The sequence below is a fragment of the Bombus affinis genome, chromosome 5 (assembly GCF_024516045.1).
Source record: "Bombus affinis isolate iyBomAffi1 chromosome 5, iyBomAffi1.2, whole genome shotgun sequence".
NCBI lineage: Eukaryota > Metazoa > Arthropoda > Insecta > Hymenoptera > Apidae > Bombus > Bombus affinis.
In genome coordinates this window covers 3022723-3038200 of record NC_066348.1, presented here as the reverse complement: position 1 = coordinate 3038200, position 15478 = coordinate 3022723, and the positions used below count along the sequence as shown (strand labels likewise).

The following is a 15478-nucleotide window of genomic DNA, read 5'->3' as shown; positions in this document are numbered from 1 at the left end:
AACTGAAGATATCATGAAATACGTCACAGCCTAATGCATATACAGCATACAGTAACTGAACGAATTCCTTGTTTTATAAACGCGATTATTTTCGCGATTCCTTTCACACAAGTGAATAATAGATGCTATTAATACATACAAAGTATCACGATATACTATATCATATCATGTGGTTGGGAAGTTAACAGTATTAATCCGATTGTTCCGTTACGATTGTTCTCTTACTTCAAGTTTAAATAGGTCCTAGAACTTCCAGGATAGTATATATGGGAATAATAATTAGTTGAACTTTAAGGTTTTACTAAAGTTTCATGTAAAAAGCACGAGAACTAACAGGTCACTAAAATTTCTGTTCTTCACATATTATCTTTCTGTGATAAATCATAAAATATACAATTAAGGTGCAACGCACGCGTGCGAGCTCTCCATAAATATTTGTTGCCTTGCCTTATCTTGCGTTTTATTTTCGACGTATTTACGTATTATAAAACACTCATATATGTATATAAATGCAGTGATATAAAAGAGATTATTTTGTTATGTCCTGAATCGATCTTTTAAAAATTGTAATAAACATACAAGAAGTTAATAATTATTATCTCCTAACAAAATATTAAATGTAATCTATGTAACTTGAAACATTTTAGAAACAACAAAATTACCATTTTACATACACCAAAATTGTACATAAAACAGTACGTAGTTAAAATATTTGTTAATACCTATACATTTTCGTAATGGAGTGCGATTGATCATTAATATAGAGTAATCTAATATTAATCTATTTCATTTTAGTTACTTATAATGAAAGTTATCATGACACGTAATAATTTTATTTTCTTCTGTTTACATAAGGATGGTTATTATACCATGCGTTAGTCGTGATAACTGGATTGTTTTTCACGTGATTTATTGCCATGGTTTTACAGGATTCAGTTAATTTGAACAAAACACCGAGCAAATAGTTTGTCAGATTTATGATTATTTTGAAGTATTCTAAAAGATTCTACTAAAAAGCACTTTGCAAATCCCAGCGGTTTACAATCTTTGATTTCGAGTCTAATAAATAAAATCTATAATGTTTCCGAACATTATAAAAAGTAACAATAGACATAACTGAAAATATAGCCACAGGTCGAGATAGGTTTCGTTCCTTACGTTTAGGAGAATGCACATTTCCTTTGGTAAAATATGGAATATCTAGAGACAGCTCTAAAATTTAATTTTTGGTACAAGAAATATACTATAAGTATGAATTATGAGAAGTTTCTCATTTGCTATCCACGGTAATAAATAGCAGCACTTAATAGTTCAATACCTAAGTGATTTTGATTGTCTATCAAAAAGGAAGAGGAGGGACAAATGGTCAAACAATATATTTTACAAGTTCGGCATAGTTCTAATGATCCAGATGTCGAGTTTATAGCTTTATAACCATTATAAAAACAATTTCCTTTTACAATCTCTTTCGACACGAAGATTTTGTATGATGACCGCTATTTATGGTGAAAGTAGGTAATAAAATCCAAAATCTTGAATGTTACATTACCTGCGGAAAGTAGGTATGTTTCAAAATATTCGAACATATTCGTTGCGTATTATGTTTCTTTCTGCACATTATTTAGCAGTTTATGTCTGCTCATAACTCTTTTATTTTTTACGACAGTGATATGGTTTATTTCCAGCATAAATTACAGAATTTTCTTATGTTACGTTAAAACATTTTCTTATAATTAGTGTATTGTATGCGTTGTGGAAAATGGGGAAGGCACAAACTTCCTAATTTTTCTTTTAGCTTATTATCAGTGAAGGTAATGACATGTAAATCAGTTATATTAAAGTATATTTTTAAACATTTGATTCAGGTGTTTTTTAATAGTAATATTCAAATCAAAATTTATTCAATTGTTTATAAGCAACAATAACTTCTTTTCATCATATATATGTTTATTCGAATATCAGTAAGTAAAAAACAAAATTATACTGTTTGAATGTTATTAACATACGTATCTCATATACGTGGAAGACTGATTCTGGAATAAATTTATGGCAAATATGTTTTAAATGCATACGTAACTCCAGGTCGAATGCATATTGTAGCGATTAATGAATTTGGCTGAAATAGATTGAGGTGGTAATGGCACTGGTATATATGTTCACGGACGTGGATGGGTTCGTGCTGCATCGAAATGCATATCAATTGTTTCATGGAAATTCGAGTGTTACTTCCCTTCATTACTATTCACAGAATTATATGATTGTACCGCACGTACATGTGCAATGCAGACAAGTTGATTTACATAATTCGTATCGATCACGAAATTGTGCGTTATTAGGTGAGTTAATTTGATCTGTCTTTCAAATGTGATTTTCGTACAAATTTTTATAGATACTAACATTCGTAATAAAGCCATAAAGTAGAAAAATAGATAAAAGAGAAATATATAATTGTACATTATACAAATACATATACCACACGAGTATCTTTTAAAAATATGTACATTCACATATATATATATAAATATTTTAAAGTATCTGCGATTATCTATACTACAATTTAAGTACTTTTGACTTTTTGTATAATTCGTTTCCTTTTTTTATTTAATGTATACGAAAAAATGAAAGTAAACAGATATAGTAGATATAGACGAATAAACAAACGAGTTATCTAATTGACAAATGGTTTTGCTATATTATCATCTGTATTTGATCAAAAATTCCTTATGAAAAAATGTTAATCACGAAGAAGGAATAGAAATGGAGAACAAGACGACTATTTGAGAATTATAAATTATCGATTGCTCGTTTAAATTTAAAGGCGTGCGCTAAATATGTACATAGTTGGAACGCGTCATCGTTGTCTTGTCTGGTGTCACGAATGGTAAAAGAGAGCCATGAGTTTCTTCAGTCGGCAGTCGGCGCCACATAAACATGTCCTCTTCCGCATAGACAGAAGGGGAAGGCTCGGATAATTATACAGCGCTCTCATCTCTCACCAAAGCGTATCCTCTAACTAGCGCTAATAACGCCGCTAATGCTCTTCCATGGAAACTGCTCGTACCTAACAACCACTCCGTTACCTTCTCCACCACAAAGATAAAATGGAAATAACGACAGTAGTTTATAACTTGATACTTCTTTTTAGATAAAAATGCGATTTAAAACCAACAGATCTATTAAATTAATTCTTCTTTCTTGAGAGTTTTTAGTCTTTTACCAGCAAATAGCCTTCCTCTTCTTTTATCAAATTTCTGGCATTAAAATTGTATAAAATGTAACAAAATGGTTTCTGTAAATTGTGTATGTGCATAAGTACTTGTAAATAGTACCGAAAGTGGGAACGATGCTACGATATCCAAATCACATTAAATGATATATTTACTTAGACATTTTTAGAATTGATTCGCTTAAAAATTCTGCACTATCGCAAACTTTCTGGCTAATTAATGGGTCATTTCCCTGATTTATGCCACAATTTACACTCCATTTTATATATGTAACTAATGGATTTTTAAATTCTATTCTTTTGCAGACTAAAAGTATAAACGAGAAAATATTACTCTAAATTTCAATGTATTCATTTATGTAAAAATTTTCCATTCCCATTTGTACCACAAAGTGTATTACAGCGAATAATTAATCTTGCAATTAATATGTACTTATTTTCCTCACTCGATATTAATACTTATTTTCATAGGTATTACGAGGATACATTTAGTCTTGTCATAAAGATACATAATAATTTATAAACTATTATAATGAATATTATTGGGATCAGATTTTATAATTTTGTACATTTTTATACTCCCATATATTATACATATATATACACAGAATTATATATTTTATACGTAAAAAATTTTCCAATTTTTCAGTTTGTTAAAGAGATGTATATGATCGTAATTATTCTTTCTTATTTTACAAACTTGATAAAAATAATCGATTGATGGATCATCTATTAATAGAAATATGTAATAAACTCCCTATCTAATAATAATATAATATCTAATAATAAAAGGAATATACAACATGCAATATTTATTACAATTACTGTAAATACTATACCAATTATCCTATGTTATTTGTTATACGATTAATGGAAATCTTTACTACTATTCTACTATTTTTGCATTCTAAAAGAACTTCCGAAATACAAAAAAAAAACTCGTCTAGAAGCCTTCTTTCACGATTATAAAAAAAGTAAGGGAAATTATATATTATGATTTCGTAGATAAAATTTCATTTTTAAAGATAATTTTAGTCAAAATCTATAACTATCGTAATGAATATTGAAATTTAAAAAAGTGTTAAACTAACATTTTTACCATATGTCATTCTTCATTTTAGATTTCATGTATGTTGATTGTAACATATTTCAATATATATGAACAATAAATGCGTACAGAGAAGTGTGTAAGCGATTGAATCAGCACGAAATTTGATAGAGAAAGAGGAAGAGACAGACAAACAAACAGACAGACAGACAAAGATACAGACAGATAGACAGACAAACAAAGATAGAGGGAGACTATTCGTTTAAATATTAAGAGATCAATAAAATTTGAAATATTTTCTAATACGTATAAGTATAAAACATCAAAATACATGTGTAACTACATTTATTAAAGTCCATTATTTTCAAAACTATAATAAGACTGTGCACCTTAGGTATTTTCGTTGATGGAGGGTTTTAACGATTTCAAAACCACTTATAATCTCTGTTTTTTAATAACATGCGATATCTTTTTTATCCAAAATAGGAAAACGGATATTGAAACGTGCAGCTTGAAAATTCAAAAAGTTTGATAATAATGCTACAATGGAAGTTTTAAATACAATTTGAAAGAAAAATTAAAAATTTAATGCTACACGATATAAATATCTATAATTTAATTATATTTATATCTATATTTTAAAGTATAGCGACTCGATGTTATCATTTATTTGTTATTACTATTGTTGCGAGCGAACGGAATTTATATCAATCACGTAGCTAATGAGCCCTAAAGGATTGAACTTGATGAAAAGAGTAAGAAATGTACTGAACAAAATTTAGTCAGTACATATAAAATAAGAAACTACAATGTAAAAAATTACTAAACAACTTGTTTTCAATAAAAATCAAGGTCATTTTCATTTCATCGAAGTGAAGTATAATAGAAACTTCTTAATCTAATTTTGTATACGGTTGTACCTACGTTGTAGGTAATATCGAGATAAACACCGCAATATCAGATTAAATTGTTTTTGTAATAACTTGCTTAGAAAAATAAGATAAACTCGCGATTCGTTAATATGTATGTACTTCGTAAGTGAATGTAAACAGTAAACTTGTTATTACTGTGATAAATTCCACTTCTGGTTCATAGAACATAATTATACTATAATATTATACAATTATATAACAAGCAAACTTTATAATCCCATAGTTCTGCATGCACGCATTATTTGATTTCAAAATTCGTCGATAATATTAATCAATGTTTTGTAAACAATTAATTGTAAACATTCTCGCGAGTAATTATTTCGTTGACAAGTTAAATTTAGTAATATATAATAACAAACGAAGATAAGTTTAGTAATACATAATACGATTACGTACGGTAAATTTACCCATAAGAAATGGGATCTGTAACAAGTATATTTACTCCTTACATTCATATGTATTAACTCAATTACATTCGTAATAGTTATTTTCGTATTTGTTTTGCGCAATTATGTAAAGCTTATTACAATAATTAATTTACAGTGAAGACACTTTTTATTGGATTGATAAAAATGTTACAGATATAAACGGCGTATACCTGATCATCGCTTAACTATGCTACCTGTTGAGTGATTTATACAAGTATGCATCATAATATTGCATCAACAGGATGCGCATGTACTAAATGTTATATTGCAGTAGATACAATAAAGTAATAAATAATTTATGTTAATACCATCTATAAATCAACCGTCTTACGTTATAATACAGAATAAAGCATTCATTGTAACGTATGAACTTGAGATTGTTAACACACACACACGTATATACCAAACAACGCATTTTAGAAAAAATCATATAACACTTAAGTGACAGTCATATAACATTTATTAAATATTATATATATAACATATATTACGTTAATAAATGTTTCACAATATACAGGATGAAGCAGTAGTCGTAATACAATCGGGCAGAAGATAATTTTACGTGAAAAGATAAGAAAAAGATTTGCTGTAATGCTTTTCTCATCCAAGGTTTGGAAACAAACTTTGAGGATTTGACAAGTATATAATAAATATTTTAAATTTATCTAATTCCGGACACATATCTTCACATGTGTAATAACTTCCAGTAGATTGTTTACTCATATCTAGTCCGTAAAATTTATTTATATCCTCGTATATTCCTCATCTTCCTATTCACTATAAACGCGGTTACTGCGCTTTTGTTATTTATTTTTTTTTTTTTTAGAAAATTACTTCTTCCAAATTTTTTCATTTATTTTGATAACTTTCGTAAGATACGAGTAGTTATTGTATGTTAGAAACATGAAATTACACATTCACCGAGATAAGTCATACCTACGATCTTACTCAATTTACATAATCTTGATTGATCGTTTTATTTAAATAATATTATTCAGGCTAGACAAGACGTTAACAGAAACGGTATTTAGGATCATAGAACACAATAGCCAGTATTTATAAAGTCAATATGCGGCATATGAGTGTTTGTGACCCATCCTAGTACTTTAAATTCAGATATATAATACATATACATATATATGTGAATAACTAACATTATTCTACACTTCAAAGAATACAAATAACGTTATATTAAATAATTACGTTTCTAATAGAAAGAGTAATGATATTTTAAAACGAAAAGATTGTTTCACTTATCGATAAAAACGCTGAAATTACTGAACGATCATATTTAAAGTATAGCGAATATGTACATAGCAAATGGTTCGCATGAACATTATCGTTATCGGTCTTCGATAGTAAATATCCACATACCTAGCTACGCAGCATGCTATATAAGTCATGACAAGAATAATTTAAATACATATTTTTCTTAACAAGTTTCACATTTTCTGGGTTCATAATATACGATATAAGTAATGAAATATGTTGCCAGATACTTGTTGATACTTATAACATAAATACTTACGATGCTCTTATAGAAGAAAATAATTTCTATATGTCTTTTTAATTCATATGATAACACCAAACATGTTATTGCGTCTTATATGAAAAAATATGTAAACAAATTTAAAAATATTCTTGTAACAAGCAATATTTTATATAGTAGGACATTCTATGTATAATCAACAACCAAAATGTATTAATTTGCCTATTTTATATTTAAAGTTTATGTCTAGTTTATATCTAAGTTTTAAAGTAGGAAAATTACAGTTAAGTGAAAATATTAATTCCAACTTTCACGATACAAGTATTAACGATGATAATCTTTTAATAAAAGCAAGTTACGTTTCCTCATTTTTTTGACCTCGAAGAATATCGTATTGCATATTGTTAAATATGTCTTAACTCACATTTGCATATGACATAAAACGATATTTTATAGCTACAGTGGGTTATGATTCAACATAATGATTAAACATAATTAAACATAAACCAGTTGACACACATATGTACATACATATAACATTTAGGATTTTATGAGACTTCTACATTCTGTGAAGATGACGGGCAAGTTCTTTGAAGTAATGTTATAACAAATGTAAATAAAGAATTTCAAAAATAGCGTGTTTTATTTGAATGTATTCGTACGAGGATCTATCACCTGTCATATAACAAAATTTAGTCCTAGCGATCTCCAAGAATAGCCGCTAGACTTTATCGGTTGGAGAGTTTTCGAAACGTGCCACTGAAGTTTCATCGTCGCATCGTGTTGCCGTGATTTCTCACGTATCTCTACAGGAAACTAGTCGAGAGTAGATAATCACACTCTGCTAACCGCACATCGATCAGGCAAAACGTAAACACGATTAGTATAACGTACAGCTAATGAACTAATCCCGCCACGTCGTCGACGAGCACGAACCCATCTCGCAGGATACATAGTGCTACACCAACATTCGTTACTTGCTTGCTCGTTGTCTTTCTTCTCCTCTATTTCGAGTCTTTTTTCCTTTTCTATGGTCCAGAAACGAGCACGTTATTTATGGCTAGTCCGTTGCAACTCCGCTTGCGCATTTTGCGCAAGGGCTGTAGAAAATCGACAGCTGTCACCTCGTTCGGCAACTCCGTATATCCATCTTTCTTTCTTACTCTATTTGTCTTTCTTTCTTTCTTCATCCATTTATCTCTTGACGTATAGCCACCGTGTCATTCTTCTTATACGAAACTCAAGTTTGCCAGCTTGTTTGTATAATATCTCACTTATATATATGTACATTGGAATTTTCATTTTTGTAAATTAGAATTTTCTAATAGCGAGAAATTTAATGCCTTTTTAATCAGAAATCATTTATAGTATACGTTACATAATTATATAGTACTTTGCAATAAAACATATGTATTTAATAAGCCGGGACAGAGTCGAAGAGAACTTTTCTGAACTTTGTTGAAATTTTGTTAATGTTTCGATAGAGTTTGCTAAATTTTTAATGATACACATTTGTGTTAGCGAATAATACAAACGCAGAAGAACAGAAACGCTAAGACAAGAATACAACATAAAACCGAATACAGTTCTAACATCACGTGATCGTATATGAAATATAATAAACCGTCTTAAAGAAACAAATTTTTGTAATATATATACTCCAAAATATAATTCATCCAGACTCAATATAGAGAGGTGCGAAAACACAAAAGAAGAAAACGAAGAAGTAAACAGTTGAGTTGCTAAAAACCAATAAATTACGTGAAATATGACATCTAATCGTCACAAAAATCCATCAAATAAAAGTAACACAAAACTCAACTAAATCCATAATAACATAAACTCAAGATGTGATCGAAATATCGATGCACTTATACAGAACAATTTTCGGTGCTGCAGCATCAACGTAGACGCATCATATGAAAGTTTCAAACAATTTTGAAATTACGAGGATAAATATAAATGTTCAAAGTCGAACTACGTAAACGTTTAATTATACGGGGTAATTTGAACGCCCGTTTAATACTATAACGATATTCATTTATCGCAGGATATATTATAATGGTTTGAAATAATTTGAGCATGTCAAAAGCATTATAATCGGAATTACCCGAAAACCAAGCAGCTATTGAATTAGAATTTAAAATAGGATATCGAAAACGTGAAATTGCGTAACAACTATTCGAGCGACGCACGCGCCAAGATTTCGCAAAGGATGCATCCAGTGTAAAGACGCTCTACTAATTATGAGTGAAACTATATGCGTGCGAATATGTCATGCATACACACACGTCTACTGACCTATACTTACAATTGCGCGCGTATTGGTGCAAAAGGCGTTATTTATGTCCTCTTTGTCGGGCCATCGATAACCGCTGTAGAGAACTGTGGCGTGGTATAGCGTGGCGTGGCCTAGTGCAGCCCGTGTCGGTGTATACGCACATAAATAATGCGAGCGCAATTTCCCATGTAATTGATGGGGTACCCCCACCTTCCTAGCTTCCCTTCCCTTTCCATAATGGTGAGTGAACTGAGCTCTGGATGTTAGCCACAGAGCACCCTGTGGGGCGTAAACTCGACAATGCCTTCGTCACGCCGCGCATTGTTTGCCACCGCCGAGAGTTCACTCTCGGGGTTGATTTACTGTCCCGAGTTCGCTCACGAGCCACGGACGGCTGCCGACCCCGCAAAGAGCGTGTACCGAAATTTTCGTCGAAAGATCGTCGCTCTTCTGTCATCCTGTTCCCACCCCGTTTTCTCCGGAGTCTCTGCGCTGAGAGATGGCTTTGCTTGCTGGTACGAACCATTAGAAGCAACTGCTCTTTATCCACGTTTTCCTTACCACGTTTTATTCTCGACTTTTGGACTCTAGTTTACCAGGAACAAAGATTTCATAAGTACATTTATGGTTACATCAACTGAGCTGATACCCACGTACGTCTAATGCGAACCGTATTTTCTTCAACAAGTTCTCATTTCCATAACAGCTAAGGATTCGAAACGGCTGAAGAAATATCGATTAATTAGTTTTTGTAATTTTCTACTATGTGTTTCCACAGACTCGTCGAGACAACACGGATCCTTGTTTTATCCATGTTCTCCATAGGACCGTTACTTGGTATTTAACGGTACAACGCGGCACAGACATGGCAAAAGACAAAAATGTGTAATAAGAGAAGTGATTTTCGTAATACAAACGATCAAATTAAGAATTAATATTTTCTCAATATTTTAAGTTTATGTAAAACAATACAGAGTGAAGCTATAAGTAGGTATAAACTCTATATTTGCAATCTATATTTGCAATGTATATCCATTGAGTTTAACGTTTGTTTATATGTCAACGCCTAAGACATCACTTGTAGGGCAACGTAAGCAGCCAAATACAGTTTTGAATCAGATGATTTTTCATTCACACTTATATATTATACACGATCTCCTTTCAGTCTTTTTCCCCTTCTGTTACCCTCTCTGACAGGCACAATTTCGTACGACATTTTTTATTCGCCACAAGTTCATGATCAACGTTTTCATGCAGGCAAGTAATATATAACAACTGACAACTCGCCATCAATTTTACGAACTGCATCATAAATTATATCACACCAGAAGGTGATATGATATACAAAAAGAGTTGAAATTTTCAGGGACGATGAAGAATTTTCTATTACCATAATTTCATCGTCTCCTATCCTCTTTTATCGTGAAATATCGGGTATTATACGGTAATTTCGTTTGTTCATTCATGACTAGATTAATTTATACGTTTGCGATATAAAACAAGTCGTAATGCGTAATACAATCGATAACCTAATGTAATAATACTTAAATGACTTTCAGTATACGCTAACTACGTTAATATCAAAATTTCGTTAGGAAATAAAGAGTTGTTCGATAATAAATAATATTAAAAATACAGAGTTTGTTCAATGGCGATGCAATGTTTAAGATCATCGGCATGGAACAGCCACGGTTTACGGTAATTGCGAGAAAACTAACCACTATTTACTTTCGTGGAATAAAAAATCGCTAAAAAGAGTCGACAGTGTCGGGTCGATTTCTTCGCCCTTTCTTTTCGACCTACATACATACATAGTCGTGAGTTGGAACGCGGAACACGTTGTTTCTACTTCTGTGTGCGCAAGTAGGTATATGTTGTCTTGTTATGTCGTCCTGGCAATCGGATCAAACATTAAGCCAGTCCAGACGGGTAGACTAGATTAGGAAGGGTTAACCAACGTACCAGTACGGTGATTTAAATCAATGACGGCGGCACATCTGCTGACAGAGATTAATGATTAGACGCACGAGAACGAAGCCTGAAACTCGGTGCTTTCAGAGATCGGACAGATTAGAAACTAATTTAACGAGCTGCTTTCATCGTGCAATCCAATATCCATCTCGATCCCTTTTACTATACATATTGTGCGGGTATCCACTACCGGCTATGTTGATTGATCAAGATCGACGATATCATGTACACGATATTTCTTATCCCATAAGTTGCGTCAAACTTTGACTTTATAAAAAGCAACTTTGATAAACCTCTTCACCAAAAGCCAATATCTTGTCAGCCATTTCAGTTTTTCCATGGCTTGTCTGTCCGATAACGATCCATTTTGATAGCGTTAAGATAATCATTTTATCAAAACTAATCATAGAAATAAACATCTCATTTTTCGAAAGATTTTAAACTTAAGTATTTTTAAAGTATCAGATATTGTGCTTGCTTATTTATATATCTAGTTATCTACCTTTCTTGGAATTAGCAATTGTAATGTGTAACTATAAATATCTGTGGAAATAAATAAATGATTGATTTATTTATCTCCCTTATTATAGATAAGGTAGACCATTTCAACGAAAATTATATTGTTTCACTAAATCGAGTCATTAAATTAACTTAAAAATCAACGTAACAGATTAAAACTATACTTGCATATTATTGAAGCTTATTTTATAAGAATGGTGTAAACGTTTTCTCAAATGTAGTGATACTAATTTTTACGGCGTTCTTATAAGAAAATAAAATAGTTCCTTCGTCAAAATTTTCGTAAAACTTGTAGAAATACGTATGATGTAAAATATACAGATACATATGTTCGAGTATTATCGCTACACCAAAACAATATTGTCGCATTGCATATGTCGCAAATAGTTTGAGGAATACTTACCTGCACCGAATTACTGTATACATGTATAATACATAATATCTCTCTATATAACCTAATATTCTATGATATGTATACAACAGAATTTAAAAAAAAAAAATTTTTTAAAGTACGATTTAAGTCGAACGGTAACATATTCAATTTAACACATTCAATAGCATCATAATATTACACGTAGCGGTTATACATTTGTGTAAAGTGCTTTCTGTCGTGTGGGAGAAGTTCTGACTGTGCTAATGGTTCGGTTTTTTTTAGATGTTAACAACGAGTCGTGTGCTTTCTTATGAAACGTAAAATATGTAGGCAATTGTGCTTTTAAAGGTGTTGGCGATAAAAGAGATAATATAGTTTGATAATTGTGATTCGTTAACGTATATCCTAAAATGAAAGCCAGCAATAGCGAGAGTATGATAGCAGTTTCGAATATCCAATGCGGTATATTGGGATTGGCGTTGCTTGTTTAGGACAGCGAGTATAGAAGTTTGACTTTCGTAGGGTGGTCACTTGCTGATTGTCAGCTCTCTGTCAGTCTGTCTGTCTATCTTCCTCTCGCTCTCTTTCTCTTTCTCTCTTACAAAACTCTAATGGAGAACGCATATAGATTGGGAGGACACTTAGCGAAGTTAGCGCCTGTGGCTACTTTATTTACGCCATACACATGTCGACACCGACGACAGTCCTATGTATACAGTAGCATTCGCTGGTAACTGACTATACAAACATTATCCGTATAGTTCGTATTTATGCACGGCTTCGCTATGTTTACAATCTTAATTATTCGTTGCTAAACTGGCATCAGCTCTGTCAGTCGAAACGTTCGAGCTACCGTACCATTTGTCTAAGGAAACAACTTTAACCACTTAACGCTTTTGGATCGGAACATGATTGCTTTGTACTTCGCCTAGAGAGACTGTTTGACAACAATAATAGTTATTAAACTAAAATCGATATATTTTACATGTAAAAAAAAATCGTATTAAATTTTGCATTTACTCTTTTAGTGTTTTTTATCTCTCTCTCTCTCTCTCTCTCTCTCTCTCTCTCTCTCTCTCTCTCTCTCTTTCTCACTCTCTTTCAGATCTTGCAATAAGCTTTTATTTTTATTCAGACAAACTTACTTTAAACAAAAAAATATTTTGAGATTTATGACTCATTTATGTTACTTATTATTTTACTTATTTACTCATTATTTACTCAGAAGCTTGGGAAAACTATTCATTTATAAAGAATGAGAAGACATAATATATACAAACAATGATTACATTGTTTGTAAAAAGGAAGGATGAAGGTGTGTTTTAACCATTTAAATATTTTCTTTATTTGCAGAGTATAGACTTCGATACTACCTATAATAGATTTCATTGAGTTACAATGTCCTTTTATGTTTCATACAAAAACATTGTTAAGCCCCTGTGTTACCTTCACGCCTGTCCTTCGTGATCGGCACTCGAATATTTCATACCGACATTTTGAACATTAACTCTATTCGTCAGGGCTTGTGCCATCGAATGGCGTGGCAGTCAACCGTGTGACACTCGGTGCATACATGTACATCCTTTTGGCCTTCTTTGTGACCTTTACACACTGACAAACAGCTGTTCGATTTTGGACACAGTCATTACGTATACATATCGCCACGTTCCTCATCTTTTGTCGCACAAGAATGGGTTGTTTAGACAGCCTTCGTTTCTGGTATTTCTGTGACCAGAAAACTAGCCCTCGCAAAATTTCCCAGCAGTAGGTATTGTATAATATTTATTCATTCTTCGACATTTTATTATTTTACGACAATAGTGTTCTTTTATTATTTATTTCATCCCAAACATTTATCAGTTATACGCAACCAGACATTTCTTTTCTTTAATTTTTCTTTAAAAAATTGTATAACCTACTATGGGAAATAACATTTGTTTATAGCTGAACGTTTTTTTTTACTTTGTTTATAAATGATAATAATTCTATGTTTTGTCACGTATATAAGTCGCTTTATTTACATTTATCATATCCATACATGTAAAAATATAATTATGTACATTTCGGAAAAACTATCGCGGATAATACATAATACATATTACGTACCGCAATTTCACGTTATTAGCAAAAGCAACAAAAATATGTACAGACCATATTTTACATAAATTTCCAGTAAAAATATTGTAATGTATCATTTCAATTCCACAAAATCTTTTTCTGTTTGCGATTCTTTAAAAACAAAAAGTTATTAATCTACAAAAGAAGATGCAAATTGATTTTTTAATTATTTTTATCAGAGGTATATGTTAGAATTATTAATGCATGAAATTAAATAAAAGAAATTAAGATATTTATTTTCATATTTAAAAGTTACACTTTTATTCAATTTAATATAGTCTGATTGAGTACATATTTGAACCTTTTTTTATGAAAACGATGTTAGCAAACCATTATAACCATTTTTATGGAGACAAAAAGAAGATTATAACAATTTTATTTTTTATAACTACAACAGTGGTATGGCCTTGTTCTTTCGTTTACATCTATTTTTTCGCGATAGGTATTGTTTGACCATGCTCGGAGTTTTTTTTCACAGTTACATAATAAGTACTTTTGAGATTTAGGAGCATAACGAAGTCGACGTATCTAAATCCTTTTCAGTCGATATTGAAAGCATTATTGTAACAAATTACATGTTGATTGTAACAAATTTTGTTATGTTCATTCGATAAATTTAGTTGTGTACAGAAAAATGGTAATTATTTTAGATAGTTATTGTAACTTTGGAACGTAAGTACTATTACGTTCAGTGAAGATCATTTTATTGAATATGATTATAATATTTAAATGCTATGATGATTAGAATCTTTAATTTTTTCAAATTCTTAACAAAATTTAGTAATATTTTGTGTTATATAACACATGTGATGTGTATAAAATAACAGATTGGTAATGAAATATCTAAAATATAGTAGGTAATAGTGGTGTCCTAGTGAAAAGCATTCCATTCATTATAGATATCAGCAGGTATCTTTATATTTATGGCCGACAGTATACGTATATATCTACCTGCTTATTTTATGCCTCCCGAAGTATCCAGTTGATGTTTCTAAGTTTTATTCACTAAATTATTTACTTGATTAAACGTATGAACTTGATTAATTTTATGATTCTTTTACATCATAAAGGTTACTATAATTTCCATATTTAC

At 31.1% G+C, this 15478-nt stretch overlaps 1 long non-coding RNA gene across 1 annotated transcript; it reads left to right on the top strand.

Annotated features, from left to right (window-relative positions):
* Positions 1 to 9705: 9705 nt before the first annotated feature.
* On the top strand, positions 9706 to 10527 carry LOC126916522 (uncharacterized). The gene is made up of 2 exons (XR_007710633.1): positions 9706 to 10057; positions 10183 to 10527. It is a non-coding gene; the product is annotated as an uncharacterized LOC126916522 (long non-coding RNA).
* Positions 10528 to 15478: the final 4951 nt, after the last annotated feature.